Source organism: Procambarus clarkii, chromosome 32 (assembly GCF_040958095.1).
Source record: "Procambarus clarkii isolate CNS0578487 chromosome 32, FALCON_Pclarkii_2.0, whole genome shotgun sequence".
In the NCBI taxonomy this organism is placed as follows: Eukaryota; Metazoa; Arthropoda; class Malacostraca; order Decapoda; family Cambaridae; genus Procambarus; species Procambarus clarkii.
In genome coordinates, this window is record NC_091181.1 from 9650276 (window position 1) to 9665848 (window position 15573).

The 15573-nt window shown below is 49.7% G+C and overlaps 1 protein-coding gene across 1 annotated transcript in view; it reads right to left on the reverse strand.

The window, feature by feature from the left end:
• LOC138370421 (uncharacterized) overlaps positions 1-15573 on the reverse strand; it is a 184029-nt gene that overhangs the window by 94648 nt on the left and 73808 nt on the right. The gene's annotated exons all lie outside the window — the stretch shown is intronic.

The window sequence follows — 15573 nt, forward strand, 5'->3', positions numbered from 1 at the left end:
TGACTTCAATGGCTGGTTCAACCCCAGACATTGACTTGTAGAGGGCCCTGAGGTGCAGAGGTGCAGGTGTGCAGTCGGCGAGTCACCAGTCAGAAGCAACCAGGCTGGGAATGGTAGTTTGCTGGTTGATGATGGAGCCAGCATGGAGGGAGTGTGGAGTAGAGGGGGTCTTGGGTACGTTTGCCTCCTGGTCAAAACGTTTTGTGCCACTGGTAGACGTATATTGAAGGTAGCATTTTATTGTTTTATAATATACATAACTTTATGTAGAGAAGAGCAGGCTCAATCTCTCTTGAAAGAGATTATTGTCACAAAATATATATATATATATATATATATACATATATATATATATATATATATATATATATATATATATATATATATATATATATACATATATATACATATATATATATATATATATACATATATATATACATATATATATATATATACATATATATACATATATATATATATATATATATATATATATATATATATATATATATATATATATATATATATACATACATATATATATATATATATATAGAGAGAGAGAGAGAGAGAGAGAGAGAGAGAGAGAGAGAGAGAGAGAGAGAGAGAGAGATAGATAGATAGATAGATAGATAGATACACAACAGCAGCAATATTACCTACCTATTGTATTGAATATTAGTAATGGTGTCAGGATTTGCGACAGGCGCCACCACATAGTAAGCAACGTTCGGAGTGATGCTTCCCAGCTCTTGATGTGGTCTTGAGCACACTTGCTTCATGTGGCAACTGGAAGTGTACACTTCTTGGTGTAGTCAGTGTACTGGTAACACTTAGAACACTGCCTCTCTTGCTACTGTCTACAATGCCACTCCTTGAAGACTTGGTGTGGTGTGCAACAGACCCAAAACATTACAATTTATTTTCAGCAGCATGGAAGCCTCAGCAGGAGAGTTGATGGTGATCTTCTTAATAGAACGTTCATTGTCGGCCGTTCAGATGAACTTTACTGCTACTGTAGTCATGGTTGGGTTCTGATTGGGTATAGTTCAATCAGGTTGGTTGCCTCTAATGCAGCCAGTATGGTGGAGGTATACAGCTACTGTAGAGCATCTGCATTGCTGAAGTGTTGAGCTCCAGCGCCGTCGTCAACGATGTCCATCGGTGCAACGTCGGTGATTTCCCCTAAGATTTCGAGAATCTCAAACCTGGTGAAGATGTTGGTTGCTCGGAGCTGCACCGTAATCCTGTAGAGCATAGTACCTGTACCACTGTACCGTGAGCAAGTGCTAGAACTAGTTGCAATGGAAGAACTGTCTACCATATCTGACGAGTCACCTGCAGGAGTTTGGTGCCTCTCCCATCCGTCTGACTCGGTGAGCAAACTAGGAACACCACTTGTATCCCGCCAAACACACACCGAAACTACGACGTTGGTACAACGTTCGAACAAGTTTTAACACCTCCTAACCAGTTATAACAATCAATATAGCAAGTTGTAACAACGTTCTAATACGTCATAAACACGTTAAGCCAACATGTAACAACTTTATTACAAGTTGTAACAAGCGGAAAATAGAAACAGTTTCGGCTTGTGTTTCCAGGGATTAGTGGCGTATCTAGAGTATGACGTGTGCCCAAGCGCCACTTGTAGCAGTGGCGTATCCTGGTTATAGCAAGTATGGCACGTGCCCAGGGCACCACTTGAGGGAGGCGCCATTGACCACTTTCTGTTAGAGCCAGATAAGCTATCCTTGGATACTGAAAAAATTATTTTTTTTTCCAGATGTTTGATCCGACTTTTATTATATTATCATTATATGTAGATACAGGATTTATTTCTTTAGCTACATATAACAATGTTATTGTAATACGGCGCCGCCACTGACAATAACAATCTAAATAAGAAGAACAACGAAAAATTTATCGAATAGTACTTTTCTGATGTGGATGAACAGCAGCTATGTGAAAAAAATGGATTGCAGAATGTTTCTATCAAGTTGGGCCAACGTGATAATATCAAGACCTGAAGAACTTCTCAAATTTATTGTTCAGTATGGAGATCAGAGCGTGTTGTCAACTGCCCAGGAGGCCTGGTTGGGGACCGGGCCGCGAAGATGTTGATCCCCGAAATCATCGCAAAGGTAAGGTGTGGCCTAACCTTGGCATTGCTATTCAGATAATGCTAACCATCGCAGTCCCCATCGGCAATTGTGAGAGATCATTCTGCAAGTTAAATCAAATACTTTCGTACTTGAGAGCATGCCTGAGTCAAGGCAGACTTCGTGGTCTTGCTCCGTCAAGTGTAGAAAGAGAAGAAACTGAAAAAACTGACTTTGGGCGCATTGCAGCTGGGTGGACAGCGCTTCGAATTCGTAGTCCTGAGGTTCTAGGTTCGATCCCCGGTGGAGGTGGAGACAAATGTTCAAAATGTTTCTTTCACTCTGATTCCCCTGTTACCTAGCAATAAATAGGTACCTGGGAATTAGACAGCTGCTTCCGGGGGGGGGGGGGGTGTGTAACAAAAAGGAGACCTGGTCGAGGACCGGGCCTCATGGTACGCTAAAGCCCCGAAATGATCTCAAGATAAGTTCTCAAGAAGATCATAGACCTATTTGCATCAGTGAAAACAAGGAAGGTACAATTGTCATTTTCATGTGGTGTAATAATTTGTCAAGTAAAAGATTGATGAACTTGACTGGTATTTTTGAGCTGACTTTATAGTAAACGTTTCTTAGAGATTGAAGTCAAATGGACAGGAGCGCAATTTTAGTGATTGCCACAGGTGCTGTTTTCACTAGATACGCCATTCATTTGTAGAGACGACTTCACCATACGGCTGCTGTGTAGAAACTCCCGATGATCAAGTGTTCTACATAATTGCCCAGGCAGCAGGACAGCAGCTTGCTATACACTGATTACTTTATTCTTGTCACTGCTGGTTCTCAATAGCTATGTTTGACCTGAGGTGCACCATACGGTTACAGGAGGTCAAGCTTAAGAGCGACCACATTGGACCCTCCAGTCCAGGAGTTACGTTTAAACTGATGTCCCCCAGCCACTAGCAAACTTTTGACTTCCACTCCTTTTTCAACTTGTTAAATCCGTCAACCTTGCCTGCCTTCGCTGGTGCCTGAAATTTCTCCCCTGTAACAACGTTCTCAATTATTATTATGGATATGTCAAGTTGGCTCCCCCCCCCCCCCCGACAAAACAAATTACATTTTTCAACTTACCATAAAAATTAGACATGCTTCCACCTCACAAATTTAACTAAGGATTTCTTGTACCGTCTTATATATGCACAAGTTGGTTTATATGACTCTTGATATTTGGAATAGGCTTGTTAAGCATTGTTAAGAGTGTGAATCTCCTGAGAGAAGTGAACTAATTCTACTTAAACAATAATTCAAAACATGGCAGGGAGTGTGTGTGCTATGATTCATGGAACCTAACCACCTAGCCTAACATACGTTAGGCCTAGCTACTCAGTAGTTAGTTGCAGCAGGTAATAATATTAACTTATATTCGAAAAAATACAAAGGTTTAATGTGTAGTATGTTTACATTCAATTAATGTGTGTTTGGGGTAGACTTCAGGATTAATGGGCTTAATTCTCCTTTGGAAGAGTTATTTTAAATCTAGTTTTGATAAGGATTGTTCTTGTACATGTGAGGGAAAGACGAAGCATAGGTCTCTTACAATAAACAGATGTAGGTACAGCCTCGACAAATTTCTTCGGAACATTTGAAATGTGACATAACACGACGAGGTTGGTCGATAGGGCGCACACCCTCCGTCACTATGTGATGGAGTGCAAAAAGATAGTGAATTTAGAGACAATTCTATAACCAATGTTCCAACGATATGTAAATATTTCATTCAAAATGATCTGCTACCAGAAATTGTAGCCAAATGTCCCCAGTTTGCTAACTGTAGGTAGTCGAGTTGCTGCCTGGTGTTGCGAGGGGGCGAGTGCAGTTTGCGGTGTGGAGCGCCCGCTAGCCGGGGATCCGGCTCGTGGTAGCTGGTGATACCCATGTTCGGCGGGTAGATACTGTATGGCTGGATTTTTCTGTTGCAGTTGACTGGCCCATTGTGGAGATTGCTCTCCTAGACGTGCTACGTATCGACGTCTCTGATCTACTGGGGCTAGAAAAGATCTCGCCTACCCGTGTGGCGGTGTCGTTTGCCACGTCACTGCTTTACCAGGAGTTTGTGGCACGCTGCGGGCCATGTGGCGGCCACCTGCGACGCTCCTCGTGCTGAGGCCCCTTCAGTTTTCCTAGAGGATGACTTTCCTCGCTTGTCTGTGCATGGGGATTCCCCGGCGGATCCTCGTTCTGTCCAGGTGCCTGGTGTAGTTCCTGCGGCGGTTCCAGCTGGCGTTCCGTCTGGACCTGATCTGTCCGGCCCTGGTATGTCTGCCCCACCGGTAAGCTCTGAGGACCTGGGGGCACCTGCTTCGGATCTTCGACGTTCGGTGGTTGCGGAGGTGCATCCGCAGCCGGTTGCTTCCATGGAGGCATTGGATGGTGAAGCACATGTCCGTCTGCATTGGACTGCAGACGGACATGTGCTTCCCGGGGCTGTCTGGGTGGTGGTGTGTGAAACTCCCCACCCCCTGCCCTCTGCCTCGTCACCTCTGGTAGTTTCCTCGTTCCCACATGCCTCTTCTCCTGTACCGGTTCATCCGTCCCCGCTGGATACCTCACGTGTGCTGGAGTCTACCCTTCTGCCTGCTGTGTCTCTTCCTTCACCGACTCCGATCTCCTTGGATGGTCGTGGCTTTATGCCCCGCGTCGTTGAGGCTGCTGTTCTGGGTGATCGTGCTGTCCCGGCTTCAGGGCCGCCTGCTGATGGTTCTTCTGGGGCACCGCTTGCAGGGGGTGACAGTTCCGACGATTTGCGGCCTATTTCTAAGCGTCGTCGTTCGGCTCGGGATGCGTCGCCTCACCGGACGTGGGCTGAGGAGCGTGATGCGATGGATGATGATGCTGTGGACGACGTTGTGCTGCCTCCTGTGGTGCCTTCTGTGTTGGCCACTGTGCCCCCTGCTGGTGGCTGGTAGTGGGCGGTTACCCCTGGTGACCGTGACCTCATAGTGATGTTGTCGAAGGATGTACGACGGGGGGATTCTGCTCCTGTTCAGATTGGTGGGGGCACTGGGGCGCCTGCGGGGCCGCCCTCCGCGGGGCTCGATGTGCTGCCCTGCGTGGAATGTAGTGCACGTCCTGGTGGCCGGCCCGATGTGCTGCCCGCTGTGCAGCCTGGTGGGCTTCGAAATATGCGGCCCTGTGACCGGCCTCCTAAGGGAAAACCCTTCCCTTTCATCCTCCCGTCCGGTGAGGCGGTCGAGAGAGCTGAATCTCCGACTTTTAAGTGTGATGACCAGGTGCGTCCTGTTCCCTGATGCCCTTCTACCATCTGGTTTCCGCGGGCGCAGTGTTTTGTCATTGGCGTGCTGGATTTGATGCCTCGGCCTATTGCAACTCCTGGATGTCTGCTTACTGAGGTCGACCTAGTTGTTTGAGATGCTTAGTGCTAACAATTTCCGGCTCGGGAGTACCCGGAGAAGTATGAATGATCCGTGTGGTGTGGTGTGTGTTGATTCCCCAGTGCCTGCGTGCACAGGTGGGTGTCCTTGTCTGTGCGTGTGTGTGGTGTGAGTGTTTGTTCCTGTGTTTGAGAGTTGTTTTGTGTGTGCTTATTTCTTTGTCCTTGTACTTGATTTATTCTTTGTACCTGTTTATGGTATTTCTGTTTATATGTGTAATTTTTGGATTCACTGGTTTTTTGTACATTTATTGTAACTTTTGTGTATTTTTTCTTATACATTTTTGTTATTGTACTTATGTCATTTATTTGTTGTGTACTGTGTGCATTCTTTCTCCTGTGCTGATTGTGGGTTTCTTTGCTTGTGTCCTGTGTGCTTTTCTGTGACCTCTTGTATGTATTTTCTGTGTGTTTTATGGTGTTTTGGTGTTTGCTTTGTTTCATGTATATGCACGATTGTTTGTATTTTTCTGTTGTTTTGTACTTGTTCCCTGTTTTTGTATTATGGTTTTTAAATATCAATAAAAAAACTGTAGGTAGTAACTAAGTGATTATAACCTATCCACCGCTGCCCACTGGATGGGGGGCGGTGTGCAGGACAAACATATTAATTGTGACAATAGATCTCCACATATGTCAGTTGCTAAATTTAGAAACTGTACTTGTGGTCGATCTCGAACCCATTGTTGATGTGACGACTTATGCTGAATTTTGTAACTAGCTCATCACGATTGTAACTTGCATAGCTAAATGAATTGTTGGGTTTAGTCCCTGAGCCCATTATGTGCCTCTGTAACCCTTTCCACTACCGCCCACAGGTTGGGTATGGAGTGCATAATAAAAGAACAAAACTAAACGTTGATCGATAGCCAATAGGAGTTGCTGGTCAAGCGTGGCATCATGTAGGTTAGCCTTTTGGACGAAAAATCCTATTTATGGATTTTTCGTAGGGTTACGGGGGTACAAAGAACAACAAGGAAAGCATGCGTCAAACGTTTCTGTGAATAAGCAGTGAAATAATATTCAACGGAAAAAATATGGAAAATTATGTTTTCGAAGTTGTAGAGAGTTTTTATATAAAGTCATTATAGATGTACGGTATGGCAAGTGTTTACATGTGAGATCACAACTGAGGTTGCCATATAAAGATAGTGATGAGCATCTTGGTATTTAATGTGAAGTGAGCGGAATATAAGTAACACGAAAAGAACTATGCTGTATAACAAGGATTGTACAATTGTGAAAGATATAAGTGATAAATATTTGCGAGAGTAGTAGAGACACATATAACAGAGAGGAGACTATCAGTTAAGTTGTGGGGTCGGCAGCAAGTCACCGACAGGCCAATATTCTCTACCGTAGTGGTGGCAACCACCAGCCGGGTCGGACGTTCCCCTGGTCTCCCTGCTGGTATTTACATTGGGTGATTGTTGGTTGCCCTGACGGGTGGTTGTTTGCCACTGCAGGGTGACTGTTTTTCAGTCAAGTATGGGGACTTACGTGCTACCACTAAGGGGGAAGGACTCGGCTGGGCTGACTTTTATCTGTCGGGTGGATATTGGTGTAGTCAGCAACACTCTGTTTGCAGTTATGGGTGTGAAAGTGGAAGGTCTCGTCGGTCTACAGGTTGTTCGTGACGACAGAGTAGTTGTGAAGTTCGCCGAGAGTGGCTTGTTCCGGAGGTTTCTCGACCAGTATGAGGACAAGGTGATGAGGCTGAGCAACGGTCTTGGCTCTGTGACTGTAACGAATTTGAGTGTGGAGTACACATACGTGTCTATTAAGAATGCACCGTTTGAAATGTCTGAAGATCTTCTCCGTCGGGCTCTTGTCAGGTATGGGCGTGTGGCTTCTATTCGTGTCTGTAAATACACAGCCGGGGACGTCAAGGGACTCGGTAATGGTTACAAAACAGCTAAAATGATTCTTCATGGGAATGTGCCTTCTTCTCTCGCACTTGCTGGCATTACGGTCTGCTTCTCCTGCCGTGGGCAGACTCGGATGTGTTTTAAATGTGGCCATGTTGGACATTTGACTGCTGCCTGCGACACTTGGATGTATGATCAGGTAAATGTGTTTCATGAAGCGGATTTTCCTCCCTTGCCCGAGCGTGAGGATGTCTCGGTTGTGGATGATATCCCTTGTGAGAGGACGGCCGCGGTGATGGGTGCCGCTCCAGTTAGTGCAGTTGGTGGTGTGGGTGTCGGGGTGGTGGGGGGTGCGGACCCGCCCCTGCCGTCAGCTTCCTCGCCTCCTCCGGCTTCTTCGCCTCCGCCGGCCCTGCCGGCTCCTTCACCTCCGCCGGCCCTGCCGGCTCCTTCACCTCCGCCGGCCCCATCTCCAGCTCATGATGCGCCTGAAGGGTATGGGCCTGTACCCCCTGTGGATGAGGCTGATGTTTTTCCGGATCGTGTGTTGCCCGGTGACTTGCGGCCGGCCCTGGGCTCTACTGGAATGCCTCCTGCTGGGGCCGACAGTTCGGATGATCTGAGGCCTCTGTCCAAGCGTTCCCGGAGGGTTAGGAGTGTGTCGCCCCCTCGTGCGTGGGCTGCAGAGTGTGAAGTTATGGAGGATGATGTGATGGAGGGGCCTGTGCGGCCTCCTGTGACGCCTACGGCGCCTGCTGCTGGTGTCTCCCCTCCTTGGGAGGTTGCCCCTGGTGAGCGTGACATCGTGGTGGTCCTCACTAAAACTGTGCGCCGGGAGGCCTCTGATCCTGTGCCCGATGGTAGGGGCCCTGGCAAATGTGCATTCCCTGTGGTTCCCTATGGAGTGAAGAACCGTGTGACTATCAGTACGGACCTCTGTGGCTACCCTTGTCCATCCCCTGGTGCTCGTACCCCTCGTGCTGCACCCCTCCCTGTGGTATCGGCCAATGGAGTCCCGCTCGATGTGTCGCAGACTTTGGAACTTACTGTGGATAGCCGGGTGTATCCGGGGCCATGGTGCCCCTATACTATTTGAGTGCCAAGGATGAAGTGTTTTGTTTATGGGGTGCCGGAGCTGATGTCTCAGCCTTGTGCGTCGCCTGGTAGACCGGTGTCTGATGATGTCAAGCTCGTTTGGGAGGCATACTAGTTGTGGTTTCCGAAGAGGGAGTTTCCCGATAAATATGCTTAGTTTTGTGCTTGCATTATATGCTCCCGGAACGATTATAACTTATTGTATTGTCTGCAATGTGGTTGTTTCGTTTGCCTAGTTTAGACCTTTGTTTACATTGTTTTGTGTTTGTTCATACTGTAATGTGTTTTCCGTGTGTGTTAGCCTGTTATCTTCTGTGTTGTGTTTCTAATGGTGTTCTGTGTGTGTGTACTTCTGGTGTGTGTGGTGGTGTTTTCTTGCCGGATTCTGCGTGTTCCAGTATTTTTTTCATGTGTGTCTGGGTTGTGGTTGCCGTTAGTTTCATGGTTCCTGTGTGTTCCGGTCGACCGGTCACGTGTTTCAGTACTGTGTGTGCCGGGTGTTCCATGGGTTGTGTGTGCATTTAATTTTTTTACTTTGTACCTTTGTTTATGACTGTTTATTTTTCGCCATTGTGTGGTTTTTAATGTATGTAACTTGGCGCTCCTCGTCTGGGTTGTGCAGTTTATTATTGTGTTTTCTAATGTATTTTGCTTGTTTCAGGGATTCTCATTTACGTTTTGCACTATGTAAATTGTCCACTGTGTTTTTTTTGTTCACGTATGTTCAGCTTTTGGTGTGTCATCTGTACTGTATTTGTTCTGTGTTGCTTGCATATCAATTGGTGTTATGTTGTTGGTGTGTGCTGGCGTACTGTTTTTCTTTTGGTGCTTCGGTGCCTTAATGTTGTAATGTGCGGCCTTGTCATGTATTTGTTTAATAAATAAAAAAGGAAAAAAAAAATATTCTCTAGCCCCCACCCCCTCCTCCTCCCCCTCCTCCTCCCCCTCCCACAGCATTGCCAGATCTACACCGCCACTGTTCGCCACTGTTCTCTAATCCTCCCTGATACCATAACTGCCCACTGTCCTTTATAGCAACAGATAACTACTGAAGCAAATAAACTAGATAGCTAAAAGGAAGAGGAAATAAAAGTTCAGTGTCAAGAGAGGATATCATTGGTAGGAGCTGCCTACCACACACCACTTACCTGTTTCTGACTGAGGTAGATAGTTGGGTCTTTGAATTGTTGCAAGCCAGCTGACTTGTTGTATCCGAGTGTTAGTTGTTATAGTGTAGTATAACTCTGGGAACAGCTGAGAGAGGAACAAAAAAAAATGACCGATAGAGCAGAGAGCAGTAGGAAGGAGAGGATTAGGAAAGATAGGGACAAAGAAGGAACAATGAACCATAAGGCAAAGAAATGTTCAATCGATATAAACACGGCTACATGGAATATGTTAACATCATTAGAGGCTCAAATGAAGGAGTAACAGCTAAGAAATGCAACACCATAACAGAGTTGAAGGAAAATGTTGTCACTAACAAAAGATGTAGAATAGAAGAGAAAGTAAAGTGAGAGATGATAAGAGAGCTACAAGCAGAGGTAGCTTTACTTTTTTTTAATAGCATATAAATACTAATAAAAGGCAGGGTATCGAAGCACCTGAACATTGTCGAACACCACAGGATACATCACCAGCAACAGAGCATCATTCCAATACAAAACAAATACACCAAACCAATCCATAAATACAAAAACACCATGCAAATACAAATACACAAACCAGGGCACAGCAAATTCGCACATAAACGGGAACAGAACTGCACTAGGGAAACACTGTTAAGGCACTGCAAAGTCAAAACCAGGACCACACACAACACTTAAAAAACAGAATACACAATTGGAGTTGCGCACTGGGAGGAGTGGGGAGCGGTTCACTTGCCTGTCCAGGCGTTGCTTGCCTGGTGTAGCTAGCGGACCCTTGGTGGTATGCTGACGTAGCCTGAGTGAGGGGCGGTTCCCTTCCCCCCCATTTTGGCTCAAAATGGGGCTCAGTCGGTTGGCCTGGAGTTTACTGGCAAGGCTGGCTACCCGGCAGTAGAGCTGGTGATGTGTGAGATGCTGCGTGTGGATGTGGCTGCCATCTATGGCGTGGAGGTAGTATATTCTCATCGGGATGTGCTAAAGTTTGCTGATACGGAAGATTACAGGGGACTCCTCACGACTCTGAGACATCCTCACGCTCGGGCAAGGGAGGAAAATCCGCTTCATGAAACACATTTTTACGCCGCTACGAGGGACGGTCATTTCAACTGCCAGACGCTGCTGGTACGTGGTTATCATTGACAGGAGTGGTGCTCTCACTTTCTTCAACGTTCATGGTGAGCTCCTTTAGTTTCCAGAGAAGCTGTTAAGGAGGTACTTCGGGCAGTTTGGTGCTGTCGTGAGTGTGAGGTGAAATATGATTTCCTCCGGAGAAACACCGGAGTGTACGGACGAGTATCCGAACCTTAGTTATGCGGCTGCGTGCGGACATCCCTTCCTCAGTGAGATTTATGGGCTGCTACATCCGCGGCTACAACGCAAAGCAGCCTCACACGTCCTACTGCTGTGGGTTGTTCGGCCACCTGGTTGCTCGGCAGATGCCGTCACACAGGCTAATCTCTTTCGTGACGAAGATCTCCCGCCGCTGGCTGTGGATGCAGACCCATGGGTGTGCCTGTGGACGAGCCCTTGGTTGCTGTGCTGCTTCCTGTGTCAGATGGGGCACCTGCTCATGGTGGAAAACATGCGCCAATGAATGTGCAGTCATCGGTTGTGTGTTATGCTGCTAGTGGTGTTGCCGGTGCTGCTGTGGATCTGCCAGTTGCTCTTTCTCCATCTCCATCTTCTGTACCTGCCCCTCTGTGTTGTCCTGCAGATCCTGTCCCCGGCGCTTTTACCAGCCATGCTGAGAGGTGGTGTGGAGTTGGGGCCTCCTGCTGAGCTGGGGCCGGTCCCCCATGTCGTCGAGGATGCTGCAGTCCCGCGCCGTGCGAAAATTTTACTTTTAAGCGCTTCCCGTGCTTCGGGTTCTGCCTCTGGCTCTGACGATGTACAAATGGATCCCTGAGGATTCGCTCACTGGCCACCAGAGGGCCAGGACGTGCTCGTTTGACCTGCCAGATGTCGCCTAGTGCTGAGTGGTGGCGGGTGTGGATTGTGGTGTGGTGCGCCCGCTGGCCGGAGGGCCCGGCTGGTGGTATGGTGGTTGGTGGTGTGTCCCGCGTAGGGCGGGTGGACATGGCGTGCGTTGACTTCTCAGGGGATGTGGACTGGGCGCTTGTGGAAGTTGCTGTCGTCGATGTGCTTCAAGTGGATGTCCAGGATTTGATAGGGCTGGAAAAGCTTTTCCCTACGCGGGTGGCGATGACCTTCTACAGGAGCTCGCTGTACAAGGAGTTTGTGGCGCGTTGGGCCGGCCACTCGGTTCCAGTCACCGACACGGCTGTGTCTGTGGCCGTTTCGGATCCCTGGGGGGCCGTGCAGTACGTGAGTGTGCATGGTGTACCTGTGACGTTATCTGAGGTTGAGCTGCGGGTTGTGTTTGAGAAGTATGGAGTGGTGCAGTTTCATCGCTTCAACCATCTGCGTACAGGTCGGCTGAGCGGGCTGCGTATGGGCATTCGTACACTAGGTATGAAGATTACGTCACCGGTACTGTCTCGTCTTATGTATCGTGGGCTCTCGCTCAGAGTATTTTATCAGGGCCAGACTCGCACTTGTTTCCGGTGTGGTGCTGAGGGCCATGTGGCAGCGAGCTGTGATGCTCCTCGAGCTGAAGCTCCCTCCGTTTTCTTGGAGGGTGACTTCCCCCCTTTGGAGACGCGGGGGGCTTCCTCGTCGCCTTCTCGCCCTGGCGAGGTGCTTGGGGTGGTTCCTGTGGCGGGTTCGGCAAGTGCTCCCTCTGTCCCTGTTTGGTCGGGACATAGTACGTCTGTTTCCCCAGTGTGCTCTGTGGGAACGGGAGCTCCTGCCTCGGGGGTTCCTCGTTCGGTAGTGGCGGAGGTGCATCCGCGGCCGGAGGCTTCTGTGCGGTCCTCGGCTGCTGCTGTTGGTGTGGTGCCTGCTTCCCCTGCTGAAGATTGTCTGCTGCCCGGGGATGCTGGGGTGGTGGGGTGTGTGGCCTCCTCCCTGCCCTCTGACTCTGCGTCGACTCCCTCGTCGTCTGCGAAGGTCGCCTCATCCAGTGGTTCGTCAGCTGCGCTTGCCTCGGCGTCCATGGTGGATGCCCCCTGTGAGCTGGAGTGTGCTCTCCCGCTTTCTGGGCCTGCTCCTTCTGTTCCGGTCTCCGGGCGTGGTGGTAAGCTGTGGCCCCATGCTGTGGAGGTTGCTGCTATGTGTGTCCGTGCTGCCTCGGCTTTGGGCCCGCCCGAGTCGGGATCTTCTGGAGCACCCCTTGCTGGGGGTCGTTGTACCGACGATCAGCAGGCTCATGTGAAGCGCCGTCGTTCGGCTCAGGATACATCGCCTCGTCGGTTGTGGGCGGAGGGCGGTGTTGCGATGGAGGTTGCGGGTGAGGACATCGAGGAGGTTTCTTCTGTGGTGCCTCCAGTGACGGCAGCTGCGACTCCTGATGGTGGCACCCCTGGGTGGGTGGCTCATCGCGGTGACCGGGACCTGGTGGTTGTGTTGTCTAAAGATAACTGTCGGGGGTTTCGGCCCTTGTTCCGGTTGGTGGGGGCTCTGCGGATCCGGCGGAGGGCTCATCCACGAGGCTGGGTACGGCGACTGGCGGTGTTCACTGTGATCACCCTGGGGTCCAGGATGATGTGCGGCCATTGTGTCGCAACGGGTTGGGGGTGTCCTGAGGTTGTCCTGATGGCGCCCTCCATAGTATGTGCGTCCTTGAATGTTCGGGGTTTGAATGCTCTTGGGGTCCAGTTGGGCCTGTTGGATGTTTTGCAGGAGCAACGTGTGGATGTAGCTCTCATACAGGAGCATAATGTGCATGATGTGTCTGTGTTGCAGTGTCTGAGCGTGCATTATCATGTGGTGCTCAACCCGCCGAGGACGCCTTTCGGGGGGACCCTTATGTTATTCTCTCATAGGGCCTCCTTCTCCGTGCTTCACACGAAGTTGGACGAGGATAGGCGGGTGTTATTTGTGTGGGTGGAGTTTCTGGGGGTCGTCATTCCGTTCTTGACGGTGCACGCCCCCTCGGGTGCGGCGCGTCGTCGGGAGCGGGAGGAGTTTTTTCGGGTGGGGCTTCTCCCTTTCTTGCGCCATGATACGCGGGGCATGATTTTTGGAGGGGACTTCAATTGTGTGACGAGTGCACGGGATTGTTGTAGCGCTCGTCCGCAGAATGTCTCGGGTGCGCTGCTGGTGGTGGTGCGTTCCTGCGGTTTCCGGGACGCTGCTGTGCTCTTTGGTGGAGGTCTGTCGTTTACTTTTGCTGCACATGGTGTGCGTTCGCGCATTGATAGGGTGTATGTCAATGGTGGGAAATGTACGGTGTATGATTTTCGCACTGTCCCGGTTGCATTCTCCGACCACAGTTTGGTGGTGGTCCAGGTTGGGGTGCCCAGTCAGGTTTCGGGTCGGTGCGGGGTGGTGGAAGCTAAACTGTGGGTTGTTGCGTTCTCCGAGTGTTTGTCGTCAGTTTCGGTGTTGGTGGGTCGGGATTCGGGCCCGGCGTTGTGAGTTTCTGTCTGTCTTGGAGTGGTGGGAGTGGTGTAAAGTGCAGTGTTGTTTGTTTTTTCGCGTGGTTGCTAAACGCAAGGCTTCTGGGCGCTTTGGGTTGCTGCGGTTGTTGCAGGCGCAGCTGTCGAAGTTGTATGTAAGGTACGATGCTGGTGTTGATTGTTTTGATAAGATTGTGGACTGCAAGGCGCGTATATGCGGGTTGCGGAGTGAGTGGGCGGAGGGTGTGCGTGTGAGGGATCATGTTTGTGAGAGGGTAGGCGGGGAACAGATTTCTCCGTTTCTTTTAAGTAAGGTAAGGGCCACGCGGGACTCTGTTATTTTTATGGCCTTGCAACGGCCAGATGGGACGGTTGTTTTGGACACAGGTGGGGTGTTGCATTATGTTCGGCAGGAGTTGGCTGCGCTGTATGCGGAGGTGGCTGGGGACGCCGCGCTTGCGGAGGATTTCTTGGGTCGGTGCCTTCCTGGGTTGTCGGTCGCGGAGTGTGCTGGTCTGGTGAAAGAGGTCTCCTTGGCGGAGCTGCTTGTGGTGGTGCAGTCGTTTCGTTCCGGGAAGGTGCCGGGTTCGGATAGCCTTCCTATTGAGTTCTATGTCGCCTTTTGGGATGTGTTGGGGGATGTTCTGCTGGAGGTGGTCCGGTCTTGTCTTTGGGAGTGTGTTCTGCCTATGTCTCAGTGCGTTGGGATTGTGCGGCTTCTCCCGAAGTCGGGCGATTTACGGTTCTTCTCAAACTGGCGGCTCATTACTTTGTTGAATGTAGACTACAAGATCCTGTCTAAGGTCTTGGCTGGTCGGTGTCGCAGTGTTGTGGCGTCTGTTGTCTCTGTGGAGCAGTTTTGTGGTGTTCCGGGTCGATCCTTTTTGCATTGCAATGCATTGTTTCGAGATTTGCTCTTGTACGTGTCCGACTCTCGCTTGTCGGCAGCGATGATTTGTCTGGATTGGTCGAAGGCTTTCGACCGTGTGTCGCTCGATTTTGTGTTTCTTGTGTTGGGGAGGCTGGGCTTTCCGCCCTTGTTTGTTTGTTGGGTGCGTATGTTGTACGCTCAATGTTGTAGTCGGGTCTGTGTAAATGGGTTTTTTAGTGATTCTTTCCCTGTGCGTCGCTCGGTGCGGCAGGGTTGTCCGCTTTCGATGCTTCTGTATATCGTCTTTCAGGAGCCTTTTTTTCGGGCGATCAAGGGATGCCTGTTGATCGTCCCCCCCCCCGTTTGTCGTCGGGTCTTCGGTTGCTTATCTGCGGTTTTGCAGATGATACCGTCCTGTTCGTGGCCTCGGAGGGGGTCGGTTGGGGCGGTCCAGGTTGTGGTTGAGAGGTTTGAATTGGCCACTGGGGCGCAGGTAAACTGTGCGAAATCCGGTCTTATGGGTCTTGGTGGGTGGTCCTCTCGCCGTGTGTGGGTGGGGTCATGGTTTCCGG